The 9,854-nt window shown below is 39.0% G+C and overlaps 1 long non-coding RNA gene across 1 annotated transcript in view; it reads right to left on the bottom strand.

Annotated features, from left to right (window-relative positions):
• Positions 1-334: 334 nt before the first annotated feature.
• The window catches only part of LOC107966939 (uncharacterized), a 48,533-nt gene continuing 39,013 nt past the window's right edge, over positions 335-9,854 (bottom strand). The window contains exons 2-5 of the long non-coding RNA XR_001706997.3: positions 5,190-5,302; positions 4,475-4,522; positions 2,041-2,118; positions 335-495 (exon numbers count right to left, since the gene is read on the bottom strand). This is a non-coding gene — a long non-coding RNA (uncharacterized LOC107966939). The remainder of the gene's footprint in view (positions 496-2,040; positions 2,119-4,474; positions 4,523-5,189; positions 5,303-9,854) is intronic.

Raw genomic sequence — 9,854 nt, 5'->3', positions numbered from 1 at the left:
TCCTGTTAAGATGTTACTGAGTGTTCTTCGTGTGTGTGTGTGTGTGTGTGTGTGTTTGTGGTGGGGTGGTGGTGGTGGGGTTCCTACATGGGAAGGAGTTGGATAGGATTTATGACAATGTCGAGTTATATAATTTTTAGCAAGTTTATCTCTTGTATTACTTTTGCAAGGAGAGATACAATAGGGAACATGATCAATATATTACAGAATATTATCTCCAGTGGAACACAATTTATAAAGAGCTGAACGAGGAAAAGAATACAAGATCAACAGTTAAAAACCTAGTGTGTTAGTCTATTTGGGCTGCAATAACAGAATACTACAGACTAGGTGCTTATAAACAACATACATTTTTTTTTTTTACATTTCTGGAGGCCAGAAAGTTCAAGATCAAGGCACTGTCAGACTTAGTGTCTGGTGAGGGCTCACTTCCTGGTTCATAGTTGTCCATCTTCTCACTGTGTCCTCACATGGCAGAAGGCATGAAGCAGCAATCTATAGCAAGATTGATTTTATATGTATATAAGAAAAGAAAGCAAAATATATCAGACTCATTGGTGAATTTAGTGGATCAAGCCATAAGAAAAAGTAAGAATGCAGACTTCTAGAAGATAATAAGTAATATATGGCAATTAAATAGTTGAACCTCAACTTGCTTCTAAACTTCTTTATAGCTAAAGAGTCTCAAATTTAAGTGTCTTCACCTAGTGACTTTGCCTTGTCACTTGGAATTGAAAGTTTGTTTTCAAAGTAGAAAACAAAAACCAAAGAATAGGAATAAACTATATTTTTAGGGGAAATAAGAGAAGAAACTGCAGAAGTTTAGAGAAACTTAGGAAACAGAGCCAGAGGATTCTGTTTGATCAAAAATACACATTTTAAACTCCTGGATTTAGAGACCTTACTTGAAATGTATACCTCTTCTTCTCTCCAACACTGTATCTATGCAATTCCCTACTTTGATATTAATTGTAATCATAAAGATGATATTATAGTATTTGTTCTTCCCCTGTGGGTCTAAGATATGTCTGCCAACTAAGATTTGCAGAATATAGAAACAAAAGAAAAAATAACATCTGGTTCACAACATCAGAGCACATGGTTTAAATGGGAATTTGTTTACTTTGGAGATGGACCAAAAACAACATCATAGAAACCCTTAAACCATCAGGAATAGAAGAGCCTCACATCTGGCATCTTTTCTACTAAAACAGGAAATTCTTTTTTTTTTTTTGACTAAGATGTTGCCCCCCTTGGCTGGGTGCAGTGGTTCACGCCTGTAATCCCAGCATTTTGGGAGGCCGAGGCGGGTGGATCACAAGGTCAGGAGATCGAGACCAGCCTGGCTAACACAGCGAAACCTTCTCTCTACTAAAAATACAAAAAATTAGCTGGGCATAGTGGCACGTGCCTGTAGTCCCAGCTACTCAGGAGGCTGAGGAAGGAGAATCACTTTAATCTGGGAGGCAGAGGTTGCTGTGAGCTGAGATGGCACCACTGCACTCCAGCCTGGGCAACAGAGCGAGACTCCATCTCAAAAAAAAAAAAAAAAAAAAAAAAAAGAAAGAAAAAAGAAAAAAAATTGCCCCTCTTACTAAGTGTACTCTACAGGATTTATTTGAACCAAAAGTACCTGTACTCGTAGAATAGTAGTACTTCAGCTCAAGAAAGTTAAGTCAAAAGAGGCCTTGAGGGGACCAACATTTTCCAAATAAGAAAACTGATGCCTGGTAGGGTGCCATGCTTTCTCAAAGCAGCTTGATGACAGAGCCAGGGCTTCAAGTCTCTAGTGACCCTGTATGCAACCCTTTGAGAAACTGTCCATGTGTCATTTTATATCTACATTCTCAAAACTGTAGTGTGTTTTATAACTCAGAGTGTCAGAGTTAATAGGAAGTCAAAAGAAGAAGGTATCCAATTGAACATCTAAAACAAAACAGATTTCAAGTAGGCACACATGGAAGGAGAATGACCTGTGTTTCTGCTTTAGAAAGTGTTTGGGGAATGAGGCGAAGCACTTAAGAGTTAGTTAATATTTACCATGCTGTGTTATAATCACAGGAATCTGAGCTGATGCTGTTGGGTAAAAATGGTCTCCATCTTTTCAGAAAGCAGCTTCTACCCAGCCATGGGGAGGGAACAAACAAGACCATGGAGAGACATGACTGAATTATTAAAAGCCTCGTCTACTTATAAGGATTAATTGTGAGTTCTGAATCAATATTTTATCATTTTAGCTAGTGAAAAATTTATGAGACAGCCCCTTTTTTGCAAGTGCCCAAGTATAATTAAAAGAGATCTAACCTTTCAATTGGCATATTTTTCTGCTTTTACCTAGATGACATTGATTAGCTAAGCCCTAATCGAGCTAGGAACAGTCTCTTAGACCCTCTTTACTCAGTATCATTGTACCCATATTCCCTGTATACACACAATGCTTAATGTATTAATTTATTCACTCACTGAGAAAACACGTGTTGAGTATTCAAATGAAAATCACTGAAACAGATGCCATGGGGTATATAGTGATAAGAGATACATAGTCCTGGTCCACCCACAAAACCCAGACATCATTATGATTAAGCACCTACATCTAATCCAGCTTTTCTTAGGTCACACCACTGTGTATATATGTGTGTGATGTGTGTTTTTGTGTGTGCGTGTATGTGTGTGTATGCAATGGATGTAGTTATTGATTCACAATAACAAAAAGCCTAAATTCTCCTGTCTCCTACTTAACATTGTCAGATATATTCTATATCCTCTTTTTAGTATCTTTCCTAAGATAATACTTTTTTGAAAGCTCTCAGGAAGTGATCCACATAGAAGCAGTGTAAAAAAATGGATGTCAGCATGAGCTTGGAATTTGAATCCAGACTACACAGCTTAATAGTTTTGCGACCACAGACAGGTTTCCTAATCACAGTTTCACCATTTGTAAAATAAAGATAAACAAAGTACCTCCCTCCACATATTTGTTATAAAGATTAATGAGAATAAAAATGTTTGGTACAGTGCCTGATGTAAAATAAGTGATCCATTGTTATTTATTATAAATACATGTCTAGTTTTATGTATCATATATTTCATTGGCTCTGAAGTGCATTTTTTTCTATTTCAGCATCTTTGAAATTGGGGTGTGATTTAGAATCTACAATGTCTCAAACGTGATGAAAGAGAGAGTTATATGAAAGACAGAATTATATAAAGCACATATTCATATAACAATAAATGATATGTATTATCATGGGCTCATGGACAATTGCATCAGCAATGTTAATATTTCTATCCTTTTATTCCTTCTTGATCCAGTTCAGTATGGTGAGTCAATGTTTAGGTCCAGGTATCATGATGTGGGCTTTATAGCTAGGACTCAACAAGACTTCTTGCTGTGCTGTTGTTGTTGTTGCTGTCTGCTGATACCTGAACTGGGGTGTCTAGCAGTCAAGATCTGGTGCATCAAGGTAACTATGGAGAGCATTAAGGCCTATTACTACAGGAATGATTTGAGCTTATTATGACAAAAGTGAGTGTAATTTCTGCTAATGTGGGAGATCTTTTGGCTATACCTTTGTATCACACTCTGTTGCCCACAACTCAAGGCAGTTCTGCCTGGGACCCCTTATACTTGAATGTATTCATTAAATAGCTTCTTCAGGCTTGGTTTGCAGACTGTCCTTGAGCTCAGGCTGGTGGGAGAAGTTAAGTGACTGGCAATGTGTGCTTATCACACATTGTCCCCTTTCTCAGGAAAATACGAATATCTGACTCTTATTCAAAGACAAGTTGTTTCCTAGGTGTCTGATCACTCCCAAGTTGCCTGTGTGTGCTGCACAAATACCACAGCAGAGCGTTCAGGTGGGGATGTGCAGTGTGTGGTATGGCGGTCCTGGTGTCTGTTCCTGTGCTGTCTGTTTCACTTGTCTGTGCTCAGGTGCATTTCCTGCATTTCCCCTGCTTGGCTTCATATCATAGGGGATTGACCCCTGCAAACTCTGTTTCCCAGGACTCCCTCTCCTTCTGGCTTCCAGCTAGGTCTGGGCAACAGTGAACACTCACAAGAGCTTGAACAGAGGGAGAAAAGAAAAACTTGAGTTAGTTCTCATTTTCTCTGTTTTTGACAGTGTTGTTAGAGAGGACTGCATGTCTCCTATGGTTCCTGTTCTTGCTGAACATCTCCCTTTGACCTCACCTCCTATCATTTCTACCCCACCAAGGTAACCAGTCTCTCGGACTCTGGAAATTCCATTCCCTCCCTTATTCCTATAGCCTAAGGGTGATAGCAACTTTCTACTTTTGCTAATTTGGGGGTTACCTTTTCATCAACTGTTTGGTATTTAAGCTCCTCCCACATGTTTGTAGCTAGTTTTCTATTTTAAAACCTTACTAGTTGGCTACCTGGAATGGGTTTCACTTTCCTGATATAGGCCCATGCAAATAGACCTCAGGAGTCCCAACCCTACAGAATACCTACCCAGGTGTATCTGAACACTGGTGAAGGCAACATAGACTTTGCTTGGATCTGTAATACAGGCATATATTGAATCAATTAACATATGGTCAAATGTGAAGACAGAGTCATTGAAGAGCCATCTGGAACTTTTGAACAGGCTGATAGAAAAGATGGCGAGGGTGGTGATGAATGTTTCAGTGCATGGAGTTCAGGATGAGGGGTGGCATTTCTGAAAAATGAAACATCACATTTATAGAATAATGAGTCATTTAGGCTGGGCGTGATGGCTCAAGCCTGCAATCCCAGCACTTTGGAAGGCTGAGGTCGGAGGTTCACTTGAGCCCAGGAGTTAAAGACAAGCCTGGGAAACAAAGCAAGGACCCCTCTCTACAAAATAATACTAATACTGCTAATAATAATAATAGTTAGAATAATGATTCAGTTTGGAGTATGGTATACTGTGGAAGACAGGGAAGATATTACAAATTAATAACAATATCAGTGACAACTAATATTTATTTTCATTTTAATATTTGCCAAGCACTAAGCGGTCAGTATACATTCTGTAATTTATTCTTAGAAAACCTTGTAATGGAAGCATTGTAAGCTACAGGTAATGATGTGGAAACCTAAGATGAGAAATGAGAGTAAGTCTTTTAAGTAGAAAATGCAAACTAAGTGGCAGAGCTAAATTATCAAATGTGATGCCAGCCCCATCTACTCAGCCCAGACTTACTTTTCAGCCTTCAACAGGCCAAGCCGATGTCCACTTCAGGGCATTTTCACATTTGCTTTTATATCCTTGGAATGTTGTGCCTCCTGATCTTCACCTTTTCCTCTTTTTGACATCTAGAAATAGTGTATCCATGTATTTGTTTCTGATTATTTTCTCCTACTTCAGCTAGAATATCAACTTCATAAGAGCAAGAACTTCAACTACCTTTCACTGTTGTGTTACTTGTGCCCAGGACAGTACATGGTATGGAGCTACATCATAATTATTCATTGAATAGAAGAATGGCACAAAATAGGGCTTTAGTAAATATCCATTCTCAACTCCCTGTGTGTCCAAAAGTCAGTCCCTCAGCCACTTTCAAGGGCATAGACTGCATACCCATAAAGGTCAATGGATCTGCTTTCAGAAAAAAAAAAAATAGGGCAATCTATAAGCGGCAGCATTTGGGACGATCTCTCCCAGCTAACTATTATCGTTTAGGCTGAGAAATGAGATTCGTACCCTGCCAAACTATTTATACTTTTTAGGTAATTAAAGTAATGAAGTTGTCTGGGAGCACAACACATTGTGTGCTATCCCCTCAGGTCCAATTCATCTGCTTTAGTTTCTGACTCCAGTTAACAGTTTTATGTAGGAAAATCACATAGAATAGTGGGAATTCATGCAGAGCCGCACGCCGGAACAAGCTATTTGCTATTTCCAAGAGAGAAATGAATGAGGAAAGGAAACAGGGCTTAAGTCTGCTTTCTCTGTTTCATGCAAGAACTGTGTATTTTAAATAGGTCTAATGAGGCGTGGGGAGTTTCAGCCTATGCAACACAAGCCCTCTATGTGGACATTGGAAAGCACTTTGTATTTAAAAATATATACATAGATGTAAACATATAGAGACAATTTATTTTGCCAGAGATCAGTGTAGCATAAAGGGTATGTGTATTCCTATAGAAATATTTTTCTCAAACAGGACACAAAGCACTGTTTCTTTGTTAAGACAAAGCCTTAGGCAGGAAATTGCCTCTGGGGTGGATAGTTTGAGCTTCTGCACACCTTCAACAGCCTCTTCCTTTCTACAGGTTCAGCCTAAGAGGCAGAAGTCTTAAGGCAGGCTCTCTTGCATCTACTCTGTCTGGAGGCAATGGCTTTCCTGGTTCCCTACCTCTTGGACAGCAGAGACCTTGGCTGCAGGCCAGCAGGAACACAGACGTGCCAGCCAGTAGGTTAGTTATGCTTTCTAATTAGTCACTGCCAATCTCTGGAACATTTTCTTTCTTTTTTTCTAATTTTTCCCTCATTTGTTTTACTATGTAGATGGCTTTCAAATTTGTCTTCAAATAATTACAAATATTCCATACCATTCCAGTTGAGGTGTAGAAAACAGAGTGAAAATATGATGTTCACAACACTGGGGAAAACCCACCAGGTTTCCTCTCACCTGGGCCCAGACAGTACTGGGGAGCAAGGTAAAGAAATCTTCAGATCTGCCTATAGACACTGGAAGCCGCATGTGTGAGCCAATTTTGCTGTTTTTCATGCCGATGTGTTTTACTACGATTCTCTTCACAAATATCCCTTCAAAGATCACCTTCCATCCAGGTCTGACATTCAGACTGTGTACTAGAATGGCTATGTCTGGTCTTTTTGTTTATTAAAAAAAACAACAGAAATATTTCCACACAAGCTGGTAAATAGCCATGCCCTGAGCCCCCTAGATTCCCCAGCTTCCTTGGCCACCTTGACTCAGAGAACCCTTGATTTTCAGGATCCAAGTTTATATCTGGCCCCACAGGTGGTCTGTCAACCTGTTTCAACACTGTAGATGACAGCAGTTGTGACTGCCTGACCAAGTTTTGAAGATTAGGAATAGCGCTCCTACTTCTAATAAAAAGGGGGTTCATCTTTATAGTGCCATCCAGTCTTCCCTCACTTTGGGAATAACTTAGATTCCATGAGAAGAGCTAGAAGCACTGTTAGAAGACAAAGCTGTACAGCACAATACAGGCTTGGGGGGTCAGCCTGAAATGTATTTAAATTTTACTTGCCAGTTGGATGAGTTTCTGCAGTTGTCTTCTCCAAACATTGCTATCATATTTTGTCTTTGAACTTCAGTAGCCTGATCTGTGAATCAGAGAGTAGTAATTGGAATGCAAGCAAGAGGAATCGAAGTGACTGATATTTGAAAAACAATTTTTTAAGGATGCAATGAAAAATAATTTACTGCAGTTCACAGAGTCAAAGGAAGAATTGAGCAATGGAGCATTGTTGGGAAGAGTAAAAACCACAGCAGAGCCGGGTGTTTCTGAACAGATGGCCGGGCTTCAACTATGTTCCATTTCCCTTTGTATTTTATTTTATTTTATGTCTTGGAGACAGAGTCTCTCTCTCTCTCACCCAGGCTAGAGTACAGTGGCACGATCTAAGCTCACTGCAACCTCTGCCTCCAGGGTTCAAGCGATTCTCCTACCTCACTCTCTCAAGTGACTGGGATTACAGGTGTGCACCACCACGCCTGACTAATTTTTATATTTTTAATAGAGATGGGGTTTCACCATGTTGGCCAGGCTGGTCTTGAACTCCTGACCACAAGTGATCTGCCTGCCTCAGCCTCCCAAAGTGCTGGGATTACAGGCGTGAGCCACCATGCCTGGCCATTCATTTGTATTTTATTAAGATTCATATTTTTGGGACAGAGAATCTGGTTGCGCTATTTGTTCTCCTGTCTGTCCCTATATCTAGGAGAGCAAGTCTGTTTTATTGGTAGCCCCAAAAGAATAGGGAAGAGGAATTTCCTGAAGAAAACAAGTAAACAACAATAATCAAGATATCTACTTACCCACTAGACATTAATCACAGGGTACCACAGAGTTTAAAGGAGATAACATATATCAATTGCTTAGCTTAGTATGTAGTTCAAACACTCAATGAATAGATGCTAATAATATAATGAATGATAATAATGTGGCATAGAAGAAATATAATATCAGTGCTATTAAAAGTAGCAGCTGCTGGGTGTGGTAGTGGGCACCTGTAATCCCAGCTACTAGGGAGGCTGAGGCAAGGAGAATCCCTTGAACCTGGAAGGTGGGGTTTGTGGAAAGTGAGCTGAGATCACACCGCTGAACTCCAGCCTGGGCAACAGTGCGAGGCTCGGTCTCAAAAAAAAAAAAAAAAAAAAAAAAGCAGCTGTAGCGCTGGTAGTATGGTGAGAATATGGTCTTTAGCTTTAAAAGGCTAGATATAAGATCAGTGGCAAATCTGAGACTCATTTTCTTCATTAGAGAATGAGGGATATAATAGTTTTTTTGAGTTACTAAATTAAATAACATAATGTACATAAAGCACTTATGGTTCATGGCTAAGTACTAAATTTTTTTTGTGTGTGTATATGTCCTTATGTGTGTATATATATGTGTGTATGTATGTATATATACCTCTACACCTAAATTTATATATCTTTATCTGACATATATGAGATTATATCTTAGGACTTTAAAGGAATCATAAAATCCATGATTAAGGTAGGTTTGAGGTTGTGTCTATGGGTAGCCTTTCCTTGACCCCCTTCCATCTATAAATAGGCTCCCTTAGCATCCACATGTAGATAGATCTGGCATTTCATTCTATAAAACACATCTGCCTCTTGCAGTCTTTGTGCAAGAATATTGTTTCCTCATCAATTTTAAGGGTGATTTATTATTGTTTTTGCTGTTATTATTTATTTTCAAACCCCACATTAATTATTCAAAATTAATAACAGCTGCATTTGTAAAATGAGATCTAGATAGAGATGAAAGAATCTGCTCATGAAGCTGACCCCAGTCATGCGTGACTCAAAGCCCACTCCATGCTCCTTTTCTGTGCTTCCTTCTGGAGAAGAAAAGCTCAGAGCCAGAGGGGTTGATGTCATTAAGAACAAACGGACACTTTCCTGGTGACTTCCTTGGGAATTGGTCCTTTGCTTTCCTATCTGAAGTCCACCTTGATAAAGCAGCTGGCCCTTTGTACTGAAAGGAGGGGTTATCTCTTTTCAGGGAAATCTCTGCTTTGAATTATTCGTCTTTGAAAGTAAATGCATTAATAAAGTTGTCTCACTACAGAAGAGGACACAGTCTATCAACCTAGGTCCCCACTATGTGTTTTGTTTTGTGATGTTCCAGAATACAAGGGGAGGAACATTAGGCATAAATGACATTAAAACAACTTGAGGTCAATAGATGATGGAACTAAATAGTTGCGATAGTGGTAGTTTTCCCCAACAGCTGCTGTCCATTCAATCCTAGCTAATTGTTTACCCTTTGACACACACCTAGATGTATTTCAAAGTGGTCCCACTCAACTATTTAAATAAATTATGATGCAAAGATGCAGTATAGCACTGGCAGCTGTTCTTTTTAAAGACTCTATAATGACATGGGAGAAATCTTTCAAATATATTGTTTGGTGGAAAAAAAAAGTCAGGATTCAAACATGATGTAATATAATCTCAAATAATATGCTTATATAAATTTTTTTAAAAAGGCAACTATTCAAAATTCTACATTCCAAATATTCTATAAAAAAATATATGTTTCTTTATAGACATAAAAACAATAACTGCTCTGCTGTTAAAGAGGGCTTCAGCAGTTCTTTATGCAGCCTAAGGATCCTGGTAAGGAATGTCACCGGACC

This window comes from Pan troglodytes, chromosome 8, assembly GCF_028858775.2.
Source record: "Pan troglodytes isolate AG18354 chromosome 8, NHGRI_mPanTro3-v2.0_pri, whole genome shotgun sequence".
NCBI lineage: Eukaryota > Metazoa > Chordata > Mammalia > Primates > Hominidae > Pan > Pan troglodytes.
This window is presented reverse-complemented; position numbering and strand designations above follow the sequence as displayed.